Raw genomic sequence first — 10795 nt, forward strand, 5'->3', positions numbered from 1 at the left:
TGTTATACAGAACTAGCGAATCACCAGTCTGGCAACTATGTTTTTAATTTTTGTGATTTATTTGTTGTTTGGTTATGTCTATCCACTTTTGTAGAGATGGAGCTCTTCGTAGGCCTACCATGAGAGCGTAACTTGGCTTTTGAATAGAAGATATGACGTATCTCTCTAAATACAGCTTTAATGAAACTCTTTATAGGGTTAATTATATGGAAATTATATACGATTAACATAATAATTTCCAAACATTTAAATAGTTACGAAGTAAATTAACATGCAAACTACTTGAGCTACGATTTGCATGGCAGAGTAATTAGACCTCCCCTACCCTTTTAGGTAAATTTTTTTTTATAAAACGCAAAAAAAAAAGAAAACGATATTCAGAGAGTGAATGTTAATTAAATTTGTTTTTTTGTGTTTTTTGTTCAGTCGGCCTAATTTTTTATTGTTGTAATTTGAAGAAATGATACGGAGGTGGTTGCTAATAATAGGTTAGGATAGGTTAATTTGGAGAAAATAATTTTTTGTTTTTTTTTTTTGAAGTGATCGAAGTTTTACAATGAAATAAAGTAAAAATTCAACATACAAACAATAAATTAATAAATAATTGTTAATATATATTTTTAAATAATTAATTTATTTAAACATTAATTAAAATTTTTTAATCCATTAATTAGTTATTTTAAAATAATTAATTCGTACTATTTTTTATTTAGAAAAAAATTTTAAAGAAAAGATTTATAAATGGTTCTTATTAAACAATTATTTATTTTTTTTAAATATTAATCAATTGTAAAATCAAAAAAAAAAAATAATAATAATTCCAAAAAAGTTATATTTGGAGATGCGGGGCATCGATCCCCGTACCTCTCACATGCTAAGCGAGCGCTCTACCATCTGAGCTACATCCCCACGTGTGTTTTGTGTGGTTAATCACCACCCACCCAATATTTTTATTTTTTTTTATCAGGCGGTCGCCCTACCCCCACATTCCATTTTTTGCTACCTCCATTGGTCATTATTTATGTGCTGCCTGCGCATTTTTTTGTTTTTGTAACGTGTGGGTCAATTTGGAAGGCAATGGAATTTTTATGATTTGTTTTGTATTTAAAAATAAATTTCGCCATTTTGAAGTGTGAACATAAACTAATTGTTTTGCAGAGATTTTTATGAAAACTATAAACATTGAGATGAAAATTTTGATTTTATAAAAAAAAATAATAATAATTAAGTAATTTAGTTTATAAGGGCTCACTAGCCTTCGGCACATCTATATATGCTCCCTGATTTTCAGTTCATTTAGAAACGTTCCCCGAGCTTCCGCATGTCTGTCTAGAATTCTTGGCCTTCAGCTGTTTGAGGATTTCCTGGTTCTTCAGTTCGACTTCAAATACTACCTATTTAATTTTCTATAAAGATCGTCTGATCTTCAGCTCTTCTGTAATAAAATCAACGACATCGTCTATAGGGACTGTCTTCAGTTTTTTTATTTGAGCAATAAGGTAATCTTACCTGCGAATACCTGACCGTTTATATCGTCTTACGCTCGACACTATGAACATCGCTTCCTCTATAGAGTTTTCTACTCCTTTAACTTTAAGTGTACATAGATTCTCTGCTCTTCAGCTTGTCTTTAAAGACCACAGTAGAGCAGGTCCCTAGTTCATGATATAAGCCCGTCCATAAAGTCTCCCAGGACTTTAGCTCGTCTATGTAGACACCCTGTCCTTTAGCTTCCAATAAAATCTACCCCTTATATCAGTGAAGGCTCCATGGATTAAAGCACAAATGTAGAAACTCCTAGGCATTCAACTTAGGGCTCCCTGGCCCTTCATCTCATCTACGAAGACTCCCTAGACTTTAAATCTTCAGTAGAGACTGTGAAGACTTCCTGGACTTCAGCTCGTCTATAAAAACTTCCTAGTCTTAAGCTAGTCTATGAAGGCTCATTGGACTTCAAATTGTTTATAGTGCTGTCCAAGTCTGCATGAGCCCTTCAGGCTCACTCACTACAGACTACAGAGTCTTCGTAGGACATTAAATCTTAAATAAAGACTGTTTGGTCCTTCAAGTCTTCTATAATGAAACTCTGTTCTTTAGGTCGCTATAAAGATAAATTGGTCTTGCAGATCCTCTATGAAGACTCCATGGACTTCACTTTTTCTCGGAATTCAACATATCTGTAGAAACTTCAACTTGTTTTTAAACACTCTCTGTTGTTCAATTCGTCGAGAAATATTCCCTGCTCGTCTACGGCCCTCTCTGCAGCTCGTCTACGAGCCTTCCTGTTTTCTGGTCCTTTTGATCATCTATGATCATCTCCCTGGCCTTCAGCTCGTCTATAAAAAGAACCAGTTTTTTAGATTCCAATACTGACTAATTGGCCTTGCAACTCGCCTGTGAAGACTTCATGTTGTCTATAGAGACTCACTCCCTGCACTTTAGGTGTTTTTTCATAAAGACTTCCTGGCCAAATATAACGAAAAAGTTGTTCTGGTTTTTATCTCACATATAATGATTCCACGATCCCTTAGCTTGTCTATACAGAATTCCTGGCCATTTAAAAAATTTTCCAAAATTAGATATGAAAACCAGCCTCAGGTTCAATATGTTACATATTTACAATGGCATAGCCTCAGGTAAATGTTCCGAACTGTTTGGTGGATTGTACACAAATTTCACTACACATTCCTCAGACTATCAGACGTATCCTGGTGTAAAAGGGCTCTGTATTGTCCTGGTCTTTCCTGCCTAGTCTATAAATCCTGTACACTGAAAATCGCCATGGAACTTTGTCTGACACTTCAGGGTTGCTTCTGTTTCTTCATTAATCATCTTGTCCTTCCGTTTGTCGATAAAGTCTTTCTACAAAATAATTTTGTAAACAAATTTTGATTTCATCATAAAAATTATATCTGATTGTCCTTCAGCTATAGCAGATCTATAATGGCTATTTTTTTATTACTTCATATGGTCCTGTCCCATCTACGGAAGATGCGGAAGTTCTTATTCGAATGTTTCTTGTAATTTGGGCTAAAAATACAATTATTCCGACCTATTGGAGATATTTTGAAGGCTTAAAGGAGGATGTTAAAAATTCCCTAGAGAAGAAAATATTTGGCAATGTTTCGTTTCTCCAATAAAATTATTTATTTATTTGAGGTATTTTGAATTCCGACCACATGGTGTAAGGTGTAAAAAGTTCCCTATGCGCTTTCCAGTCTCCCTGACTCTTCTATAAATAATCCTTGTTGTTTCAGATTGTATATAGATATTATTGACCCTTCTATCTGATCGCTTCTGTTCTTTTATAAATAATTCGGCGCTTCAAATTTATATGTAGATGTATGTACTTCAAATTTATATGTAGACTACCTTTCGTCCTGGCCAACACCTTCAAAGTCATATATAACCTCTTTCAGACCTATAAAGAATATTTTTTATTATTGCTTCGGAGATCCAGTTACGCTGACTACGGTTTTTTAAATAATTTTCCTGGGCATTTTTTCGTGTTATTGTAAATATGGGAAATGTTTTCTAGTCTTTTCATAACTCAAATTAGTGATCATCCGAACTTCGGTTATCAAATTTTGTTATGACCTTTATAAAGCCCCTAAATATGGCTAACGACATTTTGGTTAAAACTAAAAGTTTCCTTTCCTCCCTATGAACATATTTCACAAAAAAAAAAAAAAATAAATAAATAAAAGATGTCAAATTATTCACCCAAACAAGAAAAATGTTAACAACAGCTGCTCAAAATTAATTATGCTTCAAATATTTTTTTGTCCAAATTTGACAAAATAATGTAATTTGTTTCAATCATAACTCAACTACTACGGCCTGTTCAATGTTCTTATTAAACACATTAAGAGCTAATGATAGAGTGGCAGGGCAAGAGAGTGAGAGAGATAGAGCGGTGCGATACCGGCAAACACTTGAATTTACCACAAAGATTAGATCACATGTTAATTGTCTATTATTTTCATACACACGACAATGACAAAAAACGATACCCCATCCAAAATTATTATATTTTAAACATAAGCATACATCTCCTAACCCCACTTTGCACTACAATTCCTCTCCTCTTCGTTACTTTCTAACAACGTAAGTTGCATGAATTAACCACACAACAGTCATTATTAATATTGTGAACAACCAACAACAACAAAACTCCTTGCCCATACACAACATTGGCCCCCCAATTCTATTACTCAGGGACCTAATACACGAGAAGAGAGAGAGAGCGCGACAGAGAGCACAGCTTACATTGTGACTAACACACACTTGTAGTAAATAAATCACACGAAGGGGCCTACTACTCGGTTTGTTTGTTGTTGTTGATATTTGGCAAAGGCTGGTTGGTTGGCTGGCTAGCCGGTCGGCTGGATTGTTACTCATTCGCTTGCCACGCTTTTACATGCCTACACATATACAGGCAGTATGCTTGCTGCATGCATGACGTTGTTCGTTCGTTCAATGTACTGCTCTTACCGGTGATATTGTCGTGTGAATTAATGTAAATTTCTTTGCTACAAGAGTAAAAGATAAGTGGAAAAGGGAAGAAAATATGTAGAACCGAATTCACAAGAGGTGTTTTAAAAGACTTCCCAATATTTTGAGAAGGAAAATGTGCAATACAACCGAATTAAAAAGGGGTTTTCTAAAAGTGAAACGGATCAATTCTATTTTTATTCCATGTACATATTTTGTTTACGATAGTGTAAACACTTATTGTCATTTAGCATTTAAACATTTGAACTTAACGGCTACTTATGTAAATACTTTGTAAATCGTACCATAAAATTACATCTTTGATCCTAATACCTTTTTCTACAACAAATACTGGATAAGAATGTTGCTTCTCATATATAGTAACTAAGCAGAACCTAATTTCAATAAAGTCACTCCCACTCTCATTGGTTTAACATACATTGAAAGCTTAAGATCAATAACCACGCTTGCCCAAGTTGATCGACTCAGATCATAAGCCGGAAACAATTTCTAAACATGGACTAAATGTATTAACTTAAATGAGCTGCTTTATAGACATCCAACATGCTTTAAGGATGATTTTCCAAAAAGAGGAGTAGTTTTGAATTAATTGTTGGTGGTTATTACAGCATTTTGCAATCACAGGGTCGCCCATATAAAGCAATTTTGGTTCGTCGTGAAGCACTAGTTCCGAATTTCCAAAAACCAAAAAATTCAAGATTTGGATTTCTTCAGAGTTGTGATAAAAACTTATAAAATACCACATTTAGACCCATTAAAAGGAACACCCTTTGATACGACTTGGATCTACGTCAACAATCAATATTTGCCGCATAGGGGACTCCGAAAAACCCAAAGGTTATAGTTGAGAAAACCTCTCTGGACTGTTTTAAAATTTCAAAAGACCACATTTAGGTCTCTAATAAGGCCTCCTTTCAAGAGGTTCAAGAGGTGTCTTTCATAGTCTTCCGTAGATAGAAGAACATCCGTCATAAGATTTTTAATATAATATAAGCTAGCCCTCCAGATATCTATCCTGCTTAGAAGACTTTTCTCGACGCTTTTTTATAGATCTTAAATAGGTCTTCTGTAGACAGAAATCCCTTTTAGGTATTCTATGGACAGAAGATATTTTAGAAGCGCTGTTTTAGATAGAAGGCCACTCAAGATGTCTTCTTTAGATTCTGCAAGAGGACTTCTATAAATCTGTCAAGAGGTCATCTCTAGATTCTTTAACAAATATATAGAACCTTCAGGAGTTTTTTTTATAAAAATAGTACATTTTAAGAGCTATTACGCCGATTTAAGTCCTCGAAAGGCGTTTTAAATAATGCGATAAGCGATGTTTGTAATACATAGGAGACCCTTCCAGAGGCCTTTCATACCCCCAAAGAGGTCCTCTTTAGACAGAAAGATCTTTTTAAAGACGATCTTTGGATATGACTATTTAATACATATAATTTTTTGGATAGATCCTACAAAAGCGATTCTGCTGATAGAATACCTCTCAAGACATCGGCTGTAAATACCATACAATTAAAAATATCTTGTATAGATACAAAATAGTTTAAGAGATCTTCTATAGATCCTTCAAGAGGTATATAGATCTTCTATATATGAAATATCTTTCAAAAGATTATCTATATGTAGAGAAAATTTCAAGGCGTAAATCAAAAACTCTCAATGAGATCCTTCAAGAGGTCTTTATAACTTCTTCGAAATACTTTCCATAAATCCCTCAAGAGTTATTTCGTAAATCCTTCCAGACATCTACTATAGATCCAAGTCTATTGAACCTTCAAGAGGTCTTCAGTAAAATGGGAGATTTCTAGGGGTCTTGTATAGATACAAGACCTTTCAAGTGGTTTTCTATAGATCGAACCTTTAAGAGGTCGAAGACTTAGAAGGCGTTTGAAAAGTTTTTCTATAGATCAAAGAGGTTATTTTCCGTGACACTTCAAGCCATTTCTATACATAAAAGGGCCTCCAAGGTCTTTTTTTATAAATACAAACCACTCAAGGTCTATAAAAAAAAAAAGATCCGCCAAAGAGTCCTTTGTAAATATAAGGACATTCATGACGTTGTTTATAGATAGAATACCCTTCAAAAGGTCCTTGAATCTATATATAAGTCCTTCAAGAGAATTTTTATAAAATCTTTCAGAGATCTATAATAGATACATCGATACTATTTAACCTTCAATTTGAAATGAGGACATTTTAAGAGGTCTTTAGGCTTGAATAGATCGACGAACTTTCAACAGGTAGAAGACCAAAGGGTACATATATTGGCCAATAACCCTTAAGCAATAACCTCCAAGGTTATTCATGATGACTTCTATAGACGGAATACTCTTCAAAAGGTCCTTGAAGGTCTTATATAGGTAAAAGGTCTAATATAGATAACTGAAACATCAGGAGGTTTTATCTGCATCCTGAAGGACGTATGTATTTTATTTTTAGGATATACTTTGGGCGTATTTTGTATAGAACTCAATTATATGGGTCATCTATTGGCAGAAGACATTTCGGGGCGTATTCAATATATTTATAAGACCTGCCAATTGGGTTTCTATTGGTATCAGACGTCTCAATGGGTCTTCTATTGAAATAATATCTTCAAAACGTCATATATTGACAGTAAATCCTTAAGTGTTCTTCTACATATAGAAGGTAGATCTTCCATAGATAGAAGACGTCCCAATGGACCTTCAATATACAGAAAACCCTTCAAAGAGTCTTCTATAGAAAGAATAGATACTTTATAGGCAGAATACCCCTTAATGACTTTTCTATTTAATTTCTATAAACAGAAATACCTATAGGAATGTGTCTCGTCTTGTCATCGATATATGACCATCAATGGCCCATACATGAATAGAAAATCTTTCAAGGGGTCTTATGTGGATTTAGAACGTCTTCTATAGTGAGAAGACTCCAGGTGACCCTCGAAGCGACTCCTATTTGTTGAAGTCCCTTCCAGAGGTCTTCTGGTCGCCCTGAATGGCCTATTCCATTCATAGAACGTCCCTCAGGGCATATTTTTATAAATATGACTATTTAATAGGTCTAGTATAGACAAAAGTCTCCTCAATGGGCCTTCTGTAGACCCTACAGACAGAATAGAATTATTCTATACCTTGGAAATTCGTCAAGGGGAGGGAAGGATTTTCATAAACAGGTCTTTCACCGCTTTGTCTATTTAGCAGGTGGCTTGGCCTCTTTATTGCTCTTAGCTACTCTCTATACATCTCAGTTGGAATCCAATTGGATGAATCTGCAATTAATATTTGTTCTGACCTTCTATAGAAGAAACTCAGAGAGCGATTAAGCACTCTACGCATTTATGCTCCTGCACTCATATGATGTTCTCTGATTAAATATGCGATTAATTTTTAATGGCACGAATTACATCTATTTAATGTAGTTTATAATCTCGTTCCCCTCTCTTCGAACGGTAATTCCGAAAATGCATGATGAGACTCTCATTTGTGTTTCTCACTTATCAAAAAAGGTTCTCACAATTCTAACGGCTTTCCGTTTAACTCTTTTTTATTGTTGTTGCTTTTACAATTTAGTTTACATGTTAATCGCGTTTTACGCACTCTAGTGTTGCCATTACTTTTTAAATTCCCCATAATAATTTTGATGTTTCCACCAGATTGATTCAGTAAGTGAATAAATATATTATTGTCTCTTGTTGTTGTTGTTGCTTTTTTGCTACTGCTGCCATGCTAATAGATTTAGCATTTCATTCATTTATTCATTCACCACCGGCTGATAGTAATTTTTCAATGATAACAAGAGGGGAAGAGAGCGAGAGGTGTGTGTGATGTACGTGTTTTATGTGTTGTTGTTGGTAGGGGGTCAGTCGACTGCTGCTGCGACTTGTTTAACATATTGCGTTGGTCATGTCCGCTGCTGCAACGGCTCGGTCATCGTAGGGGATGTAGCTCAGATGGTAGAGCGCTCGCTTAGCATGTGAGAGGTACGGGGATCGATGCCCCGCATCTCCAATACGTAAAATTTTTTGATTTTAAAGGGATTTGAATATTTTTGGATTTTTTAGATAATTTAGGTAATTAAAAAAATTATTTCCCAAATTGAAATAATAATTAAAAGAATAAAAAATCTTTAAAAAATGCAAGCTTTTATTGGAAAAAAAATCTATGCCTGATTTGTGACGAAAAAACATTTTTTTTTTTTTAAAATCCAGGTCTATTTCGTGACGTTAAAAATGATATCAAAAAATCCACGCTCCTTAAAATAATACTTTTAAAAATCCCAAGCCTATCTCGAACCCTCAAATATTTTTTTTTCAAAAATCCATGCTAGAGAATTAAAAAAAATTGAAAGAACCTAGCCACAGATTTTTAAAAAAACCTTACAACAGATATTTTTAAAAAATCTTCGGCACTGAAATTTTCGAGAAATCCTCGGCACAGATTTTTTTTTAAATCTTCACCAGTGAATTTATCAAAAAATTCTAGCCACAGAATTTTAAAAAGAAAATATTCTTTTTTTAAATCCACGGCTTAGAATTTAATTTTTTTAAATCCACGGCTTAGAAATTAAATTTTTGAAATTTAGAAATTTCTTGAATTTTTTTAATCTACGCCTGAGTTTTTTTCCAAAATTTATTTTTTAAACGAGAAAATATTAAAATTTTTTGAAAAATTATTTTTTTATTCCACGCCTGAGATTTTTTTGATTTTTTAAATCAAAGCTTGATTTTTTTGGTTAAAAATCCAAGCTTCAGAATACAAAAATATTTTTTAAAAATATAAAAATATTTGAAACCAGTGAGTTATCGGTCCAGTTCATCCCAAAATTATTATCTGATCATCAGAGAAAATTACAGGCGTTGTCCTTGACCATACATGGATTCTCATGGAAAATTTCAAAGCGATCAGAGCTATATTTCCGCCCTCTAGTGTGATAATGGGTTACTAAATAATATCTGAATACGTAAGAACCTGTAAACATTTAAGTGTAACTCCCACATCCAAGTACATACGACCATACAATTGGTATCAATTTAAAGGTCAACCACTCCTCTTGAATATACTATCAACTTCTCGGGTCTATGTCCGTCGGGAGTTATACGCCATAAAATACAAATATTGTAATTTTTCACTCAAAAGTCAGGGTCCATTTGACCTGCTAAATATTGGCCGATCTTTATCAAAACAGGCATGCTCATTCTTTGGCCCGATCCCCTACCCCATGTAAAATTTCACGATGTTCGGCCCATAATTGCGGCCTCTGGAGCGACCAGTAAAACCGACAAAAATTTAGTATTTGGTCCATTTCATCCCCTAAATATTAACCGATCTTTACCAAACAATAGGGGTCTCCATTGGCCAGAACCCATCCTTCATGCAAAATTTCGTGAAGATTGGTCCATAACTGTGGCCTGTATCGTGTTTACAAATTATAATGGACAGACGGACGGACGGACACACATGTCTAGATCGACTCAGCTAGTCGAGATATGACGATTGGTATACTTAAAGGTGGGTCTAGGACCAATATTTCGCGGCGTTACAAACTCTTGGGGCTGCACAAAGCTATAATACCCTGACAACATTGTTGTGTAGGGTATAAAAATATTTTTGGGACTTTGAAAGAATATTCTTTGAATATCAGGCCCATTGACCCTTGAAAGAATATTCTTTAAAAACTCCACGCCTATTGGCCCCTTGAAAAATCTTTAAAATTCCTCTCTTATTGGCTGCCTGAAAAAATGTTCTTTAAAATTTCGACGCCTATTGGCCCCTTGAAAAAATATTCTTTAAAAAATTCGTACACTTAAGAATTTTGAAACCTTAAAAAATATTCTTTAAAAAATTCACGCCTATTGGGTCCTAAAAAAAATATTCTTTTAAATATCCACGCCTGTTGGGACCTTGGAAAAATATTCTTTAAAAAATCCATTCCCGTTGGGACCTTGAAAAAATATTCTGTAAACACGCCTATTGATCTATGAATTTTTGGTAACAGTATTCTTTAACAAATCCTCATCTGTCAGTCTCAGAATCAAAAAACTTCACCAATATTAAAAACATGATTTTCATATAAATTTATTAATTGGCAACCCTATTTGTTTGCCTGCTTGATGGGAGGTTTAGTTATGACGTTTAGTTGATGGTGCCGTTGATGATAATGATGAGGTCTTTGTACGCCGTTGTTGTTATTGTTTACACTACACAACTACAGTGTGTGTGAGTGAGTGGCTGTGTTTGACCGTGTTCTTCTCATAAGGCGGCAAACGAACTATAGGCGGCCGACAGTACAAACC

General features: G+C 34.4%; 2 non-coding genes across 2 annotated transcripts; one reads left to right on the top strand and one right to left on the bottom strand.

The window, feature by feature from the left end:
• Positions 1 to 836: 836 nt before the first annotated feature.
• On the bottom strand, positions 837 to 909 carry Trnaa-agc (transfer RNA alanine (anticodon AGC)). Its single transcript has one exon. It is a non-coding gene; the product is annotated as a tRNA-Ala (tRNA).
• Positions 910 to 8437: 7528 nt separating this feature from the next.
• Positions 8438 to 8510, top strand: Trnaa-agc (transfer RNA alanine (anticodon AGC)). The gene has a single exon. It is a non-coding gene; the product is annotated as a tRNA-Ala (tRNA).
• Positions 8511 to 10795: the final 2285 nt, after the last annotated feature.

This window comes from Musca vetustissima, unplaced genomic scaffold (genome assembly GCF_032173495.1).
Source record: "Musca vetustissima isolate MV318-11 ecotype Yass unplaced genomic scaffold, APGP_CSIRO_Mvet_v1 utg337090, whole genome shotgun sequence".
Lineage (NCBI taxonomy): Eukaryota > Metazoa > Arthropoda > Insecta > Diptera > Muscidae > Musca > Musca vetustissima.